Source organism: Gymnodraco acuticeps, unplaced genomic scaffold (assembly GCF_902827175.1).
Source record: "Gymnodraco acuticeps unplaced genomic scaffold, fGymAcu1.1, whole genome shotgun sequence".
Lineage (NCBI taxonomy): Eukaryota > Metazoa > Chordata > Actinopteri > Perciformes > Bathydraconidae > Gymnodraco > Gymnodraco acuticeps.
Window position 1 is genome coordinate 291400 of NW_022990004.1, and position 20330 is coordinate 311729.

Genomic DNA, 20330 nt, shown 5'->3' on the forward strand with positions numbered 1-20330 from the left:
GAATATTTGTAATGTTCAGAGGTTGTTATGTTTAATATTCATGAGAATATTTGTCATTGTTCAAATGATAATAAACATTAGCATAAAGCATATTTGTCCACTCATATGTTGATAAGAGTATTAAAAACTTGAAAAATATTCCTCTAAGGTACATTTAGAACAGATCAAAAATGTGCGATTAATTTGCGATTAATTGTGATTAACTATGGACAATCATGCGATTAATCGCGATTAAATATTTTAATCAACTGACAGCCCTAATATATATATATATTGTTCCTGATCTGAAGCTACTGCTACCCTCTGTGGTGGCACTAATCACCTTCCATACAGAGAAGGCTTTGACCGCGGTTACTACTCATCCGCTCCATAAAAGAAGGGCGCTAACCAGGGCTGCAATTATTGCCAACACATCTGTAGCCTTCCAGCACGACCCCCAGCTCAGATGGCAGAGCATTCTGTGAGAAGAGAGGAGTGATATACGTGTGTTCGAAGGTAAGCATGTTTATTTCCCTGTGGAGGATGCGCTGTGTGCGGGGCTGCTCAGCATCATGTGGGTTTAGTCACATGTTCAAACTTGATACTAAACATACATGTACTGTGTCATCTGCAACATCTTTACCATCCGTGGAGTAACGGGCACAGCTTCCCTCCACTGAGTCTGTCGACTGCTCGCTGGCTCACATGAACAAAGGCTTGTCTATCATCTGTTCATTAATCCTCACATGGAGCTTCCTCTCATCCATGCTCTGCTATACTGCTGTGTAGCAGGGACACCCATGTAGCCGCCCCAGCCTTAAAATACGTTTCAGTGTGTCACGATTATGTTTTAAATGTCTTCTGTGTCATTTCAGTGTTATTTTTTGCAATTGAGAATATAAACCTCCGTGTCCTTATTGAGCCTCAGATTGATTATAAACCTACAGTGTTCCAGACCCTGCCATGTGCTGTGATTTGTTCGATAATCGATAACTGTAGCTCCAGCTATCTGCAGCTCCACTCAGGGAGGTGCCCTGCTGGGTACATGCTACCGATGTGGACATCATGTGACCATGTGTTTTCATTTCTGATCAGGAGACAGCTGAACTGTGTGTTGGGTCCTGAGCAGCAGGGTGTGTTGCATCAGCTTCCTGAAACACCTGCTCAGTGTTGTGGTTTCCTACCAGTCATACACAGCTTCATGCTTTGTTTGCTACATGATGATGCCCACCGCTGTGGCCCCGGACCCCCCCGCGCGCCCAGGGGCCTGAGCACGCGCTGCGTTATTCCGGGGGATTCCCGAAGTGCGACCCTCTGACGCCTGATGCGTCTAAAATAAGTTACATTTAATTAAACAATTATAATCGTTTTGTATTACTATAGAGCTTGAAGACATTATTGTTGCTTTGTACTTGATTATACACCTGCTGGGTGTTATGATGTCCACAGGGACAGTCTACATCCAGCAGTGGACGAGTTATTGGGCTACTTGGTTCAGCTATTATGAATAAATATACAGCTCTGAAAAAAATTAAGAGATTTCAAATTGTTCTTGAATCTCAATATCTACATGTATGGCAGCCATTCCATTCCAGTGCATTCCAACACAGAGAAATGTAATTAGGTTATTGAATACAATAAAAAATCATTCATTTAACTCAAACACATAACTAAAGATATAGTAAAACCAGATAAATTGATACGTTTGCAGTGTTCTCTTCATTTTGTCCAGAGCTACATATGTTGCATTATGTATGTGGCATGAATGTGTTCATAACATTAATGTTTCACCTGTTAATGCCATTCAACAAAATGGGCACTTCTATTTTTGGTACCTTAAGAATGTATGGATCCTGATAAGTTTTGAGTACACACATTACTTAATTACATTGTAAATGAGTACTTCTTCAGCCTCTGTTTACGTATCTGAAGGTTAAGATCATTTGAAAAACCTAAAGATGCCCTCTAGACATGCTATAAGATATGAAAATGATCTATTAGTGGTGTTTCTTTCAGAATATATTGCCTACACTTGAAATGACATTTACTTCTTCCTTCTCCAGTTATCTTCAAAGTTCAGCTTTTCATTTCTAACGTTTAACTGCTAAAATAAAAAAAACTCTCCTATACTTAATAAATGGCTCCACATTACATACATTCACAGGTGAGAAATAGAGCTGCGGTGATTATTCCACTAATCTATCAACATAAAAATAATAACAAACTTTTTTCACAATATATTAAGCGTTAAAAGTTATTGCAAAACCGACAGAAAAATCTGTCTTCAGACTCCAATTATGGAGATTGACTACCTCATTTGGACTGACAGAACAAACCATTTAAAAACATCACTTTGGACTTTGAGAAACTGGATATTTTACCCTATCTTCGGACATTTATGTCAATAAATCCAGAAAATAATCAAAAGATTCATTGATAATGAAAGTAGTATTTAGTTAAAGCCCTATTTTGCACAGAAAAAGCTTTCCCTTTCAGCAGCTGAACTTTAAAACAGCCTTCTGTTGTCTGTGAAGAAAGACAGCTGGAGAAACAGAAAAGCAAAACCATTTCTAATAAAAGAGGGTCTGTAAGAAGCTCACCAAATCCAACCACGGTTTGAATAGTTCCTCTGTGCCCCTCTATAGTTTTCTGTACTGTGTAGTAGTTTTCATTGTTGGTGGGATATAATGACCTACACAAAGCTTTGACAGGAAACAAAGCGCCATGTAATCCAGCTTCACTGATTGTCATGTAATCAGCCGTTTGTCCTGACCTAGTTTCACATGTGTCTGAGGTTACTTTGCACCACATTGCATTTGTCTTGCAGAACATGGGGTGACCATCAACATCATCAATAGAAAATGTATTTACTGACAGCTGTGAGAATGTGTTGTCATGCACAGAAGAGAGTGAGGGGTGAGTTAGCAGGGAGCTATTCAGATCATCATGCATCCCCTTCTAGCATTCTCTTATCTGATAATGTGGTGAGAGCTACAGAATAAAGAATAAGCCTTCTCCCATTAGTGAATAAGCATATTCCCAAAACAGGAAATGACTCATGTTTTGCTTCTTAATGCTGCAGCATGAGGATGCTCTCTACTGGCTGACTGTGGGGATAAAGGCTTTTATTCAGATTCAACTTTAGTGTCATTGCATAGAGTACAACGAAATGCAGTTTGCAGCCAAAAGTGTCACGATCTGTCTGTGTTGTGTTTTGTCTTGTCTAGATCTGTCTTTGGTTTTCTGCCTGCGTTGTGTTTTGTCTGGTTTAGATCTGTCTGTGGTTCCCTGTCGTTAGTTTCCCTGGTGCATAGCCGCGGGAAGTCATTTTTCTCAGGGGGTGCTGCCAAAAGTAATGACGGAGCAGCTTAAAAAAAAAAAAAAAAAGGCTGTGCCGGGCCGGGCCCGGCTGTCAGCGATACGAGCCGCATAAATTGTTTGTTAAAGGCGAGACACGGCAGGCAAAAACATCGTTTTTCATGCACTGGTCAATTTTGAGATGTTGTGCTATTTTGATTCCATAACTTGTTTTCTTTCAGGCTTTTGGAAGGAAAACGTACAAAATACACATTTAAGTGTTGATTTTACTATAGTTTGTCTATTTGCGTCTGTATATTTCTCCTAAATTCACCAAAAGTTAGCATTCTAACATAACATAAAGTACCGCGACCGCTGTTTGCACAATGTCATCGTTGGAAAAGCTTCGTCTCTCCTGCACAATCTCATCGGATCCAAATATGGTCATTTCCTTTGTATCAGCAACCAATCGTGAAAGCACAAAGGGGTCTTAAACCAAGAAACGAAATCTCATTGGCTGGTGTCAACTTCTGACAACGTGATTCGTTCAGATGCGTCACGTGATGTGCTAAAACACTTCCTGGTTAGCTTTCCGCTAGAAATTTAAATCTCAAAATGGCAAAAGAACGGCGAAAAAAACTTTCACAGAGAAGACGACAACAATTGTCACTTGCACGAAACAAGATTATACAAAAAACAAATGACCCCAAACATGAAATACCTTCACGGAGTGCGTCGAGGCGCAAGCTGTCATCCAAAGAACAGGAGGGTTTAGCTAGCGCCTCACTGCAATCTTTAAAGGTTGTTTTCTCAAAATGAGTTTTTTCTCCTACTCTGAGTTCGAAATGTCCACTTCAGTAGCACTTACATACACCAAACCTTCCAGTTATATTCCTATCAATATTATGAAGGCTTTTACAGAAGAGTTTGTTCATATGTCATTCATAGCCTGAATTATATAACATTTTATACCTAGAAACATGGCGAAAATTGATATTTTAGGGCTGTTGACAGTATTTACTGATTTATGGAGTGATACAAAGAGATATCCAATATCCCTTCTGTGAAAGCCTTAGATGCTAATATGACTACAAAATTAAACGAGAATTTTGAACCTGGCTTTATCCAAAGTTCAGATTTCGATTCCTGAAATGTGTTAAAATATGCGCACATTTAATGAGATAATGGCTCATTTGCATATTCAGAAAACTTGTAATATAAGAAACAATTGCCTTATTGTAGGTAATTAACTGGAGAAATTACCCTATTCACCTGGGGTGTCTCGCCTTAACTAGGCTTAATAAACCATTATAGACCTACATCACTTAGCAACAGCTGCACATGCCCACATGCTAACTATGGGTCTTACAAACCTACATAACATTACAAATAGTCAGAAAATATTATTTACAATATTAATAAAACTATGAATTCAATTTTAACTGATTGACAAGGCAAAACACTGCACAGCGGCAGCAGCATTAAAGGAAATGCTTCACAAAACTCCAAATGTAGCCTGGGGTGGCACTAATGAAGACTCTCATTAGAGCAGATACATCCACATTGTCCAAAATATTACTATGGACATCAGTGGCGGCCGGCCCATAGGGGCGCTGCCCCACCTCTTCCCACATACTAAAAAAAATATAAAAAAATATATATACCAATTGTAAATATCATACAATTGGTATCAGTAACATGTATAATCTACAATAAAATCTCGTTTAAAATTGTGTTACGATGTCTAAAGTTACTGATAAGTCACATGTTTCCTGCCTGGCCTTGCCCGTGGCATTAGTTTATCATTACCGGGCGCCGTGCAAGGAGCCCCCGAGCCAAACAGCAGCAACCAGCACATTGCAAAAGTCTCAATAGTAAACTGTGCCGCCGAAACATAATTTCAGCCAATCAGCGGCGTCAAATATTTTGGTCACGAGGGCGCTCACGTTGGCGCCCACGTTGCTTACGTGCGTTGACGTGAGTTGTTTTTTAGACTCGTGAGTGACCAAGGGGACGCAGTAGTAGTTGGATGAGAATGGCTTCGTGTGCAGGTGGAGTCGCCGGACCTCGGTCCCCGCCCAATTCCGTTCAAGAGCTAATCTCCAATCCTTTCGAAAGGAGAAGTTTGGGAGATAAACTGTTGCTTAAAGACCTTGGTCCGGACCAACCCGATGTGTATATATCGCAGCAAGCTCGTGAAAAAGACAAAACTTATCAACGAGGCTTCTCACGTAGCTGGTACACCAGAAAGGCATGGCTAGCTGGATGCAAACAGGTAAATGCTGTCTTTTGTTTCCCATGCTTGCTCTTCAAACAGCCGGGGACAGATACGATCTGTTCAGAAACTAGACAAAAGTACAAACAAGTACAAACCACAGACTGTCTGTGTCATGGAGAATACAGTCGCTGGTTTATTTATGTCTGTATAGGCCGTTGTTGTGAGTGTGGACGGTCGGAGCATATATAACGTTAGCTTAGCCAAGCTCCATTTAGAAAACACGCATTTTAACCTCTTAAGCCCGAAGGTCCCCCCAGTGGACCCCTCCCACCGTTTTTTTACGAGACTATGTCTCAGGGCTTCTTAACATTTATGAAACTATTAATGTTTCATACACTTTTAAAGGTAAGAAACTCCGCTAACTGACAATAAGAACAATTGTCAGCTAAAAAAAACACAAGAGTAATACCAAGCCTTTGAATTAGCATTGAGCGAAAAAATGCTAACTAATGCTAACGCTTTTTTACACACAACACACGGTAGAAATGCCCTTATTACTATCTTAACTGCACAAACAAGATATACGATTTAAAGCTGAGACTCCACAGATTCCACACATGTAATGTCATCACTGTCCGACCTCGAATTCCTGGAGCTATCAGCCAGAAAAGAGAAAGTAAACAACATCCGGTTTCAAAAATATTACAATAATTACGTCTTATCTTTTTTGATTTGTGATCAAAAGTTGTGTTCAACGGAATAAAAACGCCGCTCAAGGTTAATCCAATGTCTTTGTGTCACGTAGAAATGTTTACTGATAATCCATCATCATATTTATGGCAATATACTGGGTATAAAGTTTTGCCGTCCAGGCTTGTACTTTCAGATATGTTTCGTTTGCTTCTCTATTACGTCCGCAATGGTAATGTTTACGTGGATTCTGGAACTGCCCATCGATTCTATTGGATGTAATGGTTAAGAAAAAGGTGTAAATCACCCAAATCGACCAATGGGTTCCAGAGATATGGTCCTGCGTAAAGTATAAAGAATGCCAGCCAGCTTAAGTACATTACGCAGGAGACTTTACTTATTGTTTACTACGTAAGGAAGCAGGAATTGCAGCAGGACCCGCTCTGAGCACGGAGCGGACAGCAGATAACGGAATTGCAGTTTTATTGCTTATAGATTATCAGAACATTTCAAAGGGGACACAGCCACATTGGATATTAACCTATGGATTAACTACATCGTTTTTATCGTTTTAATGCCATTGAAGACCAGTTTAGACCAGACAAAGAGGAAGGTAAGCCATGTTAGCCTAACGCATTAGCTCTAGCGCCATTTGTTTTGATGTACGTTTTTGGTTATTAACGTCGCGAGTTTGTATCTTTCAGTGTTGAGGTGGGCACCGTTAGATTCTGTGTCTTTACGATCATAAACAATGTGTTGGATGTGCAGCTAGGATAAGTAATAAGGGAGCTAGGAGTGATTTTCGGTGCAGTAATAGGTTAGCATTTTTCGCTCTGGCCTAATTCAGAGGCTCAGAGGATAATAGAGTAGGCCTATGTTTGTTTTTTTTTTTCACAACAGTTATATTTGGATGGAATGAATACCTATAGTGATAATTCAAAGTAATAAAATGATTTTTACAGTGAAAAAGTTAAAATGGAACTGATGGTTCCCAAATTACCCAGAGGTGAGTCCGCTTGGACTTTATTTTTCTAAACCTCTCTAAAAAGGTCAAATTTCACTTGTTTTGCATCAATATTGATACAGGGTACTTATTATATGTTATAGTTTGGATTCCTAAAGCTTTTAGTCTACTAGCCCATCATTCAAGGGTGGTTTTCACTATAAGTAATGTTTTTTTTTTAGGCGGACATTAGAATTTACATGTTTTTACTGTGTTCCATCTGAATTTACTTTAAAATAAAAACATCTATATTGATTCTGACACTTCTACATCCAACTCACAGATGTAACCTTGCTTTGAGAGAAAAGATTATTAATTTACCCCTTTTAGAAGTGAAGATATAGTCTTTGTTGTGTTAGTGGCATTTTCGAGCCTGAAACCTGAAAAACAGGCTCAGGGCTTAAGAGGTTAAAAGGGTTTTTCGCCTGCCGTCTGTCTGCAGACTTGTCAAAGCATTAATTCATGGTTTTTACTAACCGGTATCAGTATGTTGTTACTTCGGCATCATTTTGAAACGTGTAATTAATTACAATTAAATCACGGTCAAATATGTTCATCTTGTTGTAGTTGTAGCCCCCTTGCCAGCGATTCTCTCTCTAGTTTAGCATACTCAGCCCGACTCAGCCTGGTTGTTCCTGGTCCTAGAACCACGATTTTATGGGGCCAGAAAAACTGTGAATTAGGACCCGCTAGCCGGTACTAGGCCAATTTGAAACGCAACCAAAAACGGGCCCCGCACGGCTCGGCACTGTCTGTGTCATGGCGAATACAGTCGCTGGTTTATTTATGTCTGTAGGCCGTTGTTATGAGTGTGGAGTGAGCATATACAACGTTAGCTTAGCCTGGTCGACCCAATCTCCATTCAGAAAACAAGCATTCTAAAAGGTTTTTCACCTGCTGTCTGTCTGCAGACTTGTCAAAGCATTAATTCATGGTTTTTACTAACCGGTATCAGTATGTTGTTACGTCGGTATCATTTAGAAACGTGTATTACAATTTAATCACGGTAAAATATGTTCATTTTGTTGTAGTTGTAGCTCCCGAGCGCGTCTTGTTTGAATGATGCGAGTAAACACAGCTGGCAGCCGCGGTGAAACTCGAGCGACTAGAGTGATGCGATAAGAGCGTTTAGAGCGAAGCGAATATTCGCATCGCGTCCGGTCTGAACGCAGCATTAATGCGAGCTCCGCGCTGCACTGGAAACGCGCCATTACATCACCAGAAGTCCTAATTTAAGGGGTCATTTCTCCCCAAATTTGTACTCACTATATCAACAGCCCCACCAAAAATATTTTCAACCAGCCGCTACTGATGGACATGCATTCAAGTCAGATGTGTCAGTCTCTTCTGTGTTATATTACTCTAGTTGTAACAGTGGTGGTCCACTATTTTTATTGGGTTGTTTGTTGGAGAAAAAAATCCAAAATCCTTTTTTGCGCCATTCTAGAAAGTTGTCACTCTGCAGTGTGTGTGTCGCGTCAATTATGTCACTCTCCCACGACCTACGACCGAGATGACTCGGATTTTATTTATTTGGAAAATAAATTCAAACCACCTGATATATACAAATATATACTATGACTATTATATGCTACTGTATACAGCTAATTTTATTTTTTAAGTAAAATCATAACTATGTTATCTAGTTTTAATCATTTTTATTTAGGTGATCACTCAGTTTGTCAAATGTACACCACTCGCCAACAGGGGGTGCTGCAGCACCCCCAGCACCCCTACTTCCCGCGGCTATGCCCTGGTGTGTCTAATTTACCCAATTGTGTTCACCTGGTGTCCCTGTGTTTTCTCCTCCCTCCTCACCTGTGTCTTGTGTGTATTTAAGTTCTGGTTTTTCTGTCTGTCTTTGTCGGTTCGTCTTGTGTTTTGACTTGTTCCTTCAGATCCAACGGCTGACGAGTGGTAGAGAACGGAGAAGTGGTGTACAGAGTACGATTTAAAGCGTTTGTGAGGGTTTCTTCACGGAGCCTACATATTCGTTGTTTTGGTGAACGGTTGTGGGGGTTTTTTTTTAACGCCCCCCCCTGGGGGTTCTTCCTCTGAGCTGGGATTTTGTTTTGATGACAGATTCAATGGCAACTGAGCCAGGAATGGACAAGACCACGGCAACACGGATCATGGACAATGAGAAAGAGGGGGGCAAAGCGGACGGAAAGGAGGATACCGACGAAGAACAAGGACAAAACAAGAAAACGGGAGAGGAGGAAACAAGAAAGGAGAAGGGGAGTGAGAGGTACAGTGTATAACTAACTGTGGAGGTAACTGTGGATGGAGGAGCCGCGGTAACAATGATGGACTTACTAAAAGGAATACAAAAAAAATGTGGGGTTGTGGACGGGTGCAGAGTGAGAGGGGAGAGGCTATATGAAGTCACCATGCGGACCTGTCTGGGGAAAATGAAAATAATGGAGGGGCTGAGGGTGAACGGGGTCATGGTGCACGCACAGGACCTCTTGAACAAAGATCTGACTGTCTCGTTCCTAAATCTGCCGGTATAAGTACCCGATAGGATGATACTCAAGAGACTGGAAGAGTGGGGGGTCGAGCCCATCTCGGCAATCAAAAAAAGAGTGTGGCCGGGCACAGAAATCACAGACGGCACCAGATTCCTGAGAGTAAGGTTCAATGACAAGGTCAGCTCCCTCCCCTATTCCACAAAGTTAGACACAGTGAGGGGGGCGGAGTACTTCAGAGTATTGCACAATCGCCAGGTTCCTGTCTGCCGGCTGTGCATCCAGCCCGGTCACTTCTTTAGGGAGTGCCCGGAGTTTAAGTGCCACAAATGTGGCCAGACAGGACATTATGCCAGGGAGTGCAGGTTCAGGGCGGAGAGAGAGGAGAAAGAGGAGGAAGAAAAGGAGGACAAGGAGGAAGACGAGGAGCAAGATGAGGAGGAGGAAGACGACGAGGAGGACGACGAGGAGGAGGAAGAGGAAGGGGCGGAAGGAGCGAAGAAAAGACCCTTTGAGGTGGTCAGCGATAAGGATGGAGGCCTGAGTGGGGGGGGAGCGGCGGGAGGTGAGGATGGAGCTAAGAAAAGTGCAAGGCAGAGCGGCGGAGGCGCCGAAGGGAGCGGCGGCGGGGGAAAGAGGTGTCGGAGTCCTGGAGTGGTGGAGGACATCTCGGAGGCATCAGAGATGGATGAGGGAGTGCTGGAGGAGGACCCTGTGGGCGCCATGATCTTCGGGAACCCTAAGGATGAGCAGAGGGACCACGGCACGAGGAGAAACGGGCGTGGGGATGAGAAGAAGACCTCAGCGGAGAACGCCGGGCGGAGTGCTAGACGCAAAGAGGACAAGGAGATGGAGAAAAGGAGAGCGAGCTCAACAGAGGGGGAGCTCGGGAAAGGAATCAGCTTAAGGTAACGATGTTAAGGACGCTTATTATAACAACATCCCTTTTGATGGCAACCATCTCCTCCTTTAACGGCAATGGCCTCAAAAATAGGATTAGAAGAGAACGTGCGCTAATTCTATGTAGGGCCAGTATAATATGTCTGCAGGAAACACATTGGGATGGGGAGTGTGTGGAGGAGGTAAAAAAGGAGTGGATGGGTGAAGTGTTTGCAAATAATGGGAGTGTACATGCTAGGGGGGTGGCGATACTTATCAACTCAGGGGAGGTAAGGAATGCAAGAAAGGTTGAGGATGATGGTGAAGGGAGAATGATTGGAGTACAGTATGAATACATGGGGGAAAAGTTCAAGTTGATAAATGTGTATGCACCTAATAGGCAAAAAGAGATAAGGATTTTCTTTGAGGGGTTGGGGGGCAAATGTGGGGGGAACTGCATGATTGTTGGGGACTTCAATGTATGGTGTGGGAGGTTGGATGCGACAGCGAGTGCTCGCTTTGGGAATGACTCCTCTAGAGCAGTGGTTCTCAAATGGGGGTACGCGGACCCCTAGGGGTATGTTGGAGTACTGCAGGGGGTACGTGAGATTTATTTTATGTTAATGAAAAAAAAAACATTTTTTATTTTTTTTAATTTATTCTACTAAAATCATACAAAAACAAAAACGTATAATTCATACACACATGCATTTACACAAACTACTAATAGTAGTTTAACTACTTAATTCAAAGGTTTACAGTAATTCTGGATAATAAAATGGGAAAAATAAACGGGTGCTCTCTTTTCCTCTCCTGACAGCCGCTGAACCTCTAATAAGTGACCGACAGTAAAAAATAAATATAATTAGTTTAGCTAGTTCCAGAGTAGATAAACTAGCTAAGTGTGTTAGGTCTAACTCTTAGTCTATTTTTGCTCGGCTCAACGGTCAGTCACAGCGGCGGAGCTGTGATCATGCAGAGCTGCGTGTTCTCCGTCAGCAGCAGCTGATCGGATCTCTGATCTCTCTCTCTCGCGTCCGGTTAGACTTCACTCGCGTCTATGTCCAAATCTATCAGATCTAGCTAGTTCTAGTTAATTATATGACTGCCTGCTTATCAAAGGACCTAAACAATAAGCGTTGCTTGGCAACGGCGTGTGGCCGCAAAGTATAGCGCAGCATTATGCATATGTTTATATGAGGGGTCAAAATCCCATGCTCATAAAATGCTACTATATGTTTTCTCTTCATTCCCCACGCCCCAAAACAAATAAATAAATATACCAATTTTAGGAAAAGTAAGGAAGTTTGAGCAGTGTGGATTTTATATTAACAGAGTTTCACATATTTCAAAACGTGAAGTGTAATAACTGCAGTTTGCCTCCCTGTCAGAATGACAAGGATCCTCAGTGAAGCTCAAGCCCATGTTTCACTACCAACCTGATCTCACCAGAATGCGTGACTCCACCACGACTCCTTAACACCGCATTGCGTGGTGGAGTCACGCATTTTGCTACATTTACGTGTCGGCACCACGCAAAAAACCCCAATGTAAAGTGAATGAGGCTCTTTTGTCGTGGTACACACACGCATTTCTACAACGTCCCGCAGTGAGCTTTTATTCTATAAAACGTTTTTTAAATCTACTTTATAGCTTGTAGTAACTCACGGGAGGCTTCTTTTATTTTATTTGTATTCATAATCATTTTTATTTTTCGTCAGAATGTAAAAATTACATTAGTTACGAATTTTTGTTCTAAAAAAACAGTGCATTGTGTGTAATACAACTGTGATTTTTATTAAATTAGTTAGTTTTTAAGGAAGGCCAGAGCTTCAGCTGTGTCAAATAGATTGTTCCCTTTAGTTAACGTTATTTAAAAGATAATGATCATGTCCCCTTTATTGTATTACGAGCGTCCATTCCCATTGGATAACAGAGAATTGTACACCCAGAAGTAAGTATTCTCCTTACTGTCGATTGATTTTACAGTGATATCTGCACTACTCATCAACTCAAAAACACAAAATTATCCTTGTTAATTACACAACATTGATTGGTTTAAATTGTGTACAATGCTTTTGTATTTTTCCCCTTCGATTCGGAGAAAGGAATATTTTTTCGGAGTTTTAGGATGGCAGAAGACACTACACTACCCAGAATCCTCAGCTATCGTTTGGGACTACACCATGTGCTTAGCTTGACAAACTCCGTGATTAGATTAGATTAGAAATAAATGAAAATAGATAGAGAGACGGGGAGGGATTTAGGAGAATATACGAGGATCAAAGATGAGCTGGAGGGTATAGAGAAGGACAAATGCAGGGGGGCGAAGGTAAGGAGCAGGGCCAAATATGCACTGGAGGGGGAAAGGTGCACTAGCTTTTTTCTAGGGCTGGAAAAAAGTAAGCAGGAAAGGAATTATTTAAAACAGGTTGAGGGAAAGGATGGTAGGAAAATAAGAGATTTAGTAGGGATAGCAGAGAGAGTAGAGGAGTTTTACGGGGAGTTGTTTAGGGCAGAAGAGACCGATAGAGAGAGTGTAGAGATGGCGATAGACACAATGGACAAGACTTTAAATGAGAGTGAAAGAGAGATGTGTGAGGGAGAGATTGGCACAGGAGAAATAGATCTAGCAATAGTAGGGTTGGGTAGAAATAAGAGTCCGTGGTTAGATGGGTTAACAGCAGAATTTTATATTACATTTAGGGAACTGCTAATACCGGTGTTGCACAGGGTGTTCAAACACATTGAGGAGGAGGATGACTTGCCGGCCAGCATGGCAACGGGCGTTATAAGCATGATCTTCAAAAAAGGGGATAGGGACAGATTAGAGAACTATAGGCTGTTGAGCATGCTTAACAATGACTACAAAATTCTGGCCAGGGTACTGGGGAATAGAATCAAGAGGGTTATCAAAACAGTGGTGGGTGGGACTCAGGCGTATAGTGTACCGGGGAGGGATATAAGCGATACGACAAGCAGTATCAGAGACGTCATAAAACACATGAAGGAGGGAAAGGGGGGCATAGTAATGAGCCTTGATTTGAACAAAGCGTTTGATCGTGTCAATCACGAGTATTTATATAGAGTGTTAGGGAAAGCAGGATTTGGAGTGAAGTTGGTGGGTTGGATCAAAAGATTATACAGTCGGGCGGTGAGTTGTGTCAAGATAAATGGGATCATAACCAACGTGTTTAGGTTAGGGAGGTCGGTCAGGCAGAGATGTCCTCTCTCCTCCATGTTGTATGCCTTGTCAGCTGAACCATTAGCCACAATGCTAATTCAGAACCAAAACATTAGGGGGGTGGAGATACCGGGGGGACAGGTCAGTCCCCTGTACCAGTATGCAGATGATACCACGGTTACGGTCAGAGATGGGGATAGTGTGAGGGAAGTGTTAGAAGTAGTAGGGCAGTATGGCAGGGCGTTAGGGGCAAAGATAAACACGGACAAATCAGAAGTAATGTATATAGGTGAGGATGGAGTGGATAGGACAGGAATAGAGCTCAGGGAAAGGAAAGATTATTTTAAGGTGCTGGGTGTCAATTTGGGTATAAAGGAAATGGAGGGGAGGGATATGGAATCAGAGAATCATTAACAGCATAAAGAGGACGCTCAGGTTTTGGAAGCTGAGATGTTTGAAGTTAAGAGGGAAGGTAGTTGTTATAAATGGGCTCATAGGGAGCAAATTAGTCTATATCATGACTGTCATGGAAATGCCGGAGAGGGTTCGTAAGGAAGTCGACACGGCAATAAATGAGTTTTTGTGGGGTGGGAGGGGCATTAGAATTGCGAGAGAGGTAATGGAGAATGAGCATAAGGATGGAGGGATGAAGCTGATCAACTTGGAAAGGAAAAATAAGGCATTAAGGGTCAAAATGATACTTAAATATATCAACGACAAAGAAGATAAAAAAGATCATGCTTGGAAAGTATTTTTAAAAGAAGCAATCAATAAGTGTGGAGGCTGTGGTGACAGCGCTTTATTCATGTCTTTAAAAAAAGAAATGCTGAGCAGTGTTTCGGAGTACCACAGAGAGGCTCTATTGGCATGGGGGAAGTTCTTAAAAGGGGTGAAGCATGAGTGTGTGAATGTTGAACAAGTGTGGAATCAGCCTGTATTCCTGAACCATATGATCGCTGTGGAGAAGTGCCCTGTATTCGATCTCCAAATGTGGGGGGCGGGTTTCAGACACATCAGGGATTTGGTTTATGAGTATGTACCGGGGTTTATGGGGGCACAGGTGATAGTGGATGAGGTGAGGGGTAGAGGGGGGAGAATGCCTTTGAAAACAGCGGAAGGGATCATGAACAGGGTGAAAAAGAGAATGCCTGGTGGGTGGAAGGAAATGATTGAGAGCGAAGCTGTAAGAGGTGGAGAGAGTGTGGCAGGAATGTACGTGGGGGAGGGAGATGTGTGTGTGAAAATAGAAAAGGTAAAGACTAAGACGATTTACAAAATACTGAGGGGGAAAAAAATAAGAAGGCCTGCTTCTGAGCGTGTGTGGGAAAAGGTTCTTGAGAAGTTTGATGTGCGGAAGATATGGGGAAATGTAAGGGTGAAGTGGAATAGCATTGAGTGTGAACATTTCAATTTTTTTTTGCGTCACAATAGGGTGTACAACAACTTGATCATAAGCCAGTTTGATGTCACAGTGAAGAGGGAATGTGATGTGTGTAAGACAAAGGTTGAAACGTGTATGCATGAATTTTTTTGAATGTAGCAAGCTGGGAGTGTACTTTGAAAGACTGAAGGAGCTAATTGATAAATGTTGGGGCGGGAGGATAATAAAAGCGATGGTATGGAAGGAGTTGTGGCTGTTTGGGGTGCATGAGAGAATGAAAGGGCTCAATGTGAATCTCTGCAATTATGTGCTGAGCCATGCCCGGTATGCTGTGAAGATCAGGAGGGACGTAGCCCATAATGAGAGCAGAACAGTAGATGTATGGGATGTTTTCAAACGGATATTAAGCAAAAACATTCACATGACATACGCATACCTGGAGAAAGAAATGTTTCTGGAGAGCTTTGTGGAAGGGTGCGCTCTAGTGGGTGTTATGGACGATGACAGCCTGGTGTTTGAGTATGATGGGGTTGGCTAGCATGTGCGGTGGGAGTATGGTGTGGAGTGTAGTGATGTGTCGGTCGCGAACGAGCCGGCTCAATGAGCCGGCTCTTTTAAGTGAACGACGGGAGCCGGCTCTCGCCCGCGAACGAGCCATTTTTGCGGAGGGATCTAGATTGGCATGAAGGCACATTATGCAATGTGCACATTATCCCGCTTATTACATGGCCACATTCTCAACAAAGTAACGACATGACTCCCAATAGTAATGGAACTGCTTTTATGGATTTAGAAAATGATTTTATTGATTTAAAAAATAGTTTTATGTATTGATTTAAATTGACATGCATCCGCTAAGAAAAGTAGTCCGTTGTTACTGTTTGAACTAACGTAGCAACAGCAGGAACTGCTTCGATAGTGTTTTTGAGGAGCTTTTTGATTACAGATTTGAAAACATCGTTGCTTGCTTTAAAAGTAACACAATTCATTATGTCAAACCTTGGAAAGTATCTAGATATCCCTGCCCTAATGCTAAAGTAACTGGCAACTGAATATGTGTCGCCGTTTGATGTCTATGTCTGGACCGCTGCGTAAAAAGGAGGGTTTCTGCCCCATTACTTATCTTCTTACTTCTATAAGAATAAAACACGGAGGACGAGATCTCTTTTTCTCCCCCTCTTCTGACAGCCCAGCAGCTGATCTCAGAGCACGCTCCCCTCTCCTGCAGGGGGGCGTGGTCAGCTGCAGCTCACAGAATCAGCCCCCTGCAAAAACAGCGCTGGATGGAGCAAATAGAGCGAAATGAGGCATGGCTAAAATGCAGGATCTTTTTGGTATTTTGAAAAAAAAACTATATTTATATACTTTATATAGGTCGATACAGTAGCCCCTTTTTTAAAATAGTTTTTATAGGTGTTGCTATCTGTTTTGTGTAGTGTGGTTCTACAAGCAAGTCAATGCATTCATTGGGTGGTATCAGAGAGTTGCACGGGTCTGTACATGCAATGAAAACAATTGGCCACAGCAAATCATTTATATTAAACATGTAATTTTTACTTTTGAATACTTCAGTACAAAGGATGTATTGAATAATTTAAGTGATATATGTGTACAAATATAAATCATTAGTCAAAACAGGGCTACATTTGATTTAATTAAAAGGTATAATAAGTGGTAAACTGAAGAGCCGTTTGGGAGCCGAAAGAGCCGGCTCTTCTTGGTGAGCCGAGCCAAATGATCCGGCTCACCAAGAAGAGCCGGAATTCCCATCACTAGTGGAGTGGCTTGATAAACATAAAGTGTGGCTTATGCAAAAATGATTACCTTATTATTAATTAATTGTGTTTTTGGCTTTTGTTGTGTTTTAAAAAATAAAAATTGTTTCTCATATTGTGGTTTTGTATCATTATTTACTGTGATTGGACTATCAAAATGAAGTCCAATGGGGTTTTTGGTAGTCTATCCCGGGCAATTGCATTTAGCTTGTTTCTCTTATCTGTCATGCGTTGCATGATTATTGTTTAAAATGTATGGCCACAGTTACGGTATGTAAAGACAAGGTATCGCAATAAAATGTAAAATAAAAAAACGTAATGACTTGGTACGGAAAAGTGGAAAACAACGATATTTAGAATACAAATAAGTTGCTGTTTGTACGATCCTCTCCCCTAACAGCTTTGCTGTCGGGGGGGCCCTATCTGAGTGTTCGTGATGGCTGAAAGAGGTGAAATAACGAAGGAAATTGACGTGCATTCAGGAATGCAGGAAGCTGAGACAAAGAATGCGGAAGTGGAGCGGGAGAAGGGGGAAATGGCGGCGGAGAAGTCTAATAACAAGACGAAAAGACGTGAGGGCGAATGAGAGAAAGCAGCGAAGGACACAGAGGCTGGAGAGGCTGTCGGGGCTGCATCTCTGGAAAGAGGGCAGGCTGGAGTGAAGACGGGAGTGACGGCCGCGAAAATGGCGGAGGTCCCGCGAGGCGGAGGTGGATGAGAGAGAGCGGAGGAAAACAAAGATTCTGGAGAAAATAATTGTCCGAACGGCGGAGTGAACGGGGGAAACAGCAGAAGAACAAGTGAAGATGGAAGTAGGAGTGAAAAGAGAGACGAAAAAGAGCAAACGAGCAACGAGGAAGAGAATGCGGAGGAGCAGGTGAGCTACTCCGCAGAACTGACTTTGAGTGTGTGCGTAGAGGGGCAAAGAGAAGAGATATCAATGTTGGACTTGCTTAAAGCAATAAGGAACTTGTGTGGAGTAATAGAGAGGCGAAGTCCCTCCCCTTCCGGGAGCCTCCATGGGACCCCGGAAGCGGAAAATTATACATTGAAGTCAATGGAGAGAGAAAGGTTATCTTTTGATCCCGTTTGAATTGTGCCACGAATGACACATATGATATTTGTCAATTTAAAAGAACATTTTGCAAGTCAAAAAAATAAAAATGTGTCGTAAAACTGTGAAGTTACACATTTTTTTGTGTGAAACCGCTCAGTGAACTACAGGTCTCTGGTCTCGCACAATACGCGTCACCATCACAAAGACGGCCGTCACGTTAGCAAATTTCACCTGTTTCTTTCAGAATGAGGCGAAAAGTATAAAACGAGGTGAACATCACTAAAAGTCTGGGCATGTTGAGAGCTGTACATACACGAAAGGGGAGTTAGTCGGTTTTGTGAGAGCCAGCATGCGGGACCGGCTTTACAAGGTTTCGGTGAGTAATATGAGTGCAATGTGTAACGTTAATGTCAGCTAGCTAACATTAGCTAACAAGGTACACTAACGTGTTTTGTTTTAGTAACTAGTTTTCTCCTTAAGAACTTTGTGGTCTCTGTGTATGCTGTGGATAACATTAGTGTTCACAAGAACAAGGTACACTCCCGTGTTTTGTTTTAGGTGCTCTTCAGATTGAAGCGGCCAGTTTTATATCGACTATACTGTATGTGTGAACTCCTTTTTCTCGTTGTGTCATTTGACTTTATTTGCTGTGTGTAGATTCAAGGATTTTGGTTATCTAGGCACAGCTGTGTGTGACTCCCTCTGGTACACTGGTATGTGTTTTCCTAATGTAGAGAGCATTGATTAATTAATAAACTACACACTGAGTCTAGATCCTGACCAAATCCTTTTTTATTGTTGATCAAATGTTTTTCAAAAATGTATTCATACACATTTAGAAAAATACAATGTACAATCACAACCAATCCAACACAAATTACAAAAAATACAGAAAAAACAAACAATAACAACAATCAGACAAGAGGACAAAACTATGGAAAAATAAACCCTCCCACCCCCAGATCTGGACCATCCTTGTATTATTGCTCATTCAATCTATTATATCATGCTAACAAATGGTACTTACTTTATATTTACAGATCTGCATGGGAGACGATGGCGCGATGCAGAGCGCTGTCTGTGATTGTGCACGGGGGATGTACAAATGCAGCCACGCTGCAGCATTGGCAATATTTGTCATGTGGCAGATCAGCTCCACAGATGTTGAGAGCCAGTGGAGGAAGCCTGGCACTTAAAAAGTAGTCCAGCCGGTGTCTCAACTTTACCAACAGCGAGAGGAGACATACAAACCACTGGCCAGAGACATCGCCAACTGTCAACTGGGGGGTTGTAAACGAGGCCGAAGGGGTGAAGGCTTTTGTGCAGGCCTATCGGGTGACAGTGTTCGAGTCTGGTCTCTTTGTGAGTGAGTCGGGTGTTTTGGGAGCATCACCCGATGGACTTGTGCAGCCATCTGCCCTGCTGGAGGTGAAGTGCACACAGCCAGAGGAACATGACCATCGCGGAGGCAGTCCAGTTACCATCCTTCTGTCTCCGTGAGGAGGGTGGGTCATATATTCTCAAGGAGAATCACCCATACTGGCACCAGTCCAAGGGCAGCTGCATATCACAGACCGGAGTCTCTGCTACTTTGTTGTGTGGACCACGAAGGAGGCGATCATCATCCCCATCCCCAAAGACCCTGCATGGCATGGAAGTCGCCTCCTCCTGGAAACATTCTACACCCAGCATATGCTCCCTGTGTTGGCCAGTAGAGAGGAGGACATTTAAATAAACATACTCTTAACACCCTCGGACTCTGCGTTGTGTTTCGTATGTGTGATGGGGTGTTATGCAGAGGGGAGGAAAACAGGACACAGCAGATTGGGATTGTGGTGGAGATGCTGAGCAGTTATTTAATTGTTGCATGTAATTATTATTATACTGCGTGCTTCTTAGTTATTCCATCTTTTGCTGTAACATGGATCTGTATGTAACTCTATATTTACTTGTTATCTACCACACTTCCTTCTACATCATACACCATCATTATACATGATGGTGTATATAGGATATCAGAGATGGGGACTCGAGTTTGTGACTCGGACTCGAGTCGCACTTAAGTCGCACACACAGAGACTTCAGACTTGACTTGGACTCCTGCTCAAAAGACTTCGGACTCGACTTGGACTCGTGTTTTGGGACTCGTGAACAATCATTGTGTTTTCTATTTTTGGCATATTAAAGGTGGGGTAGGTACATTTGAGAAACCAGCTCGAGATCGCTAGAATTTGAAAATACACAACCGGAGAAAATCTGCCACTTCCTTAGAGCCCCTCCTCCAACACACACGAACGCGCACATGACCAATGAGGGCACGAGTTAAATTTGTGCCCCGATGGAAGGCTGACAGGCAGGTAGGCCATCCTGTTACTTTAGCCGGGCCGGCTATCGGGATG

The 20330-nt window shown here is 42.3% G+C and overlaps 1 protein-coding gene across 1 annotated transcript in view; it reads left to right on the forward strand.

The window, feature by feature from the left end:
- The first annotated feature begins 344 nt into the window (after positions 1–344).
- Positions 345–20330, forward strand: part of slco4a1 (solute carrier organic anion transporter family, member 4A1) — a 109645-nt gene continuing 89659 nt past the window's right edge. The window contains 1 exon segment of the mRNA XM_034213001.1: positions 345–495. The gene's annotated coding sequence lies outside the window, so the exon portion shown is untranslated.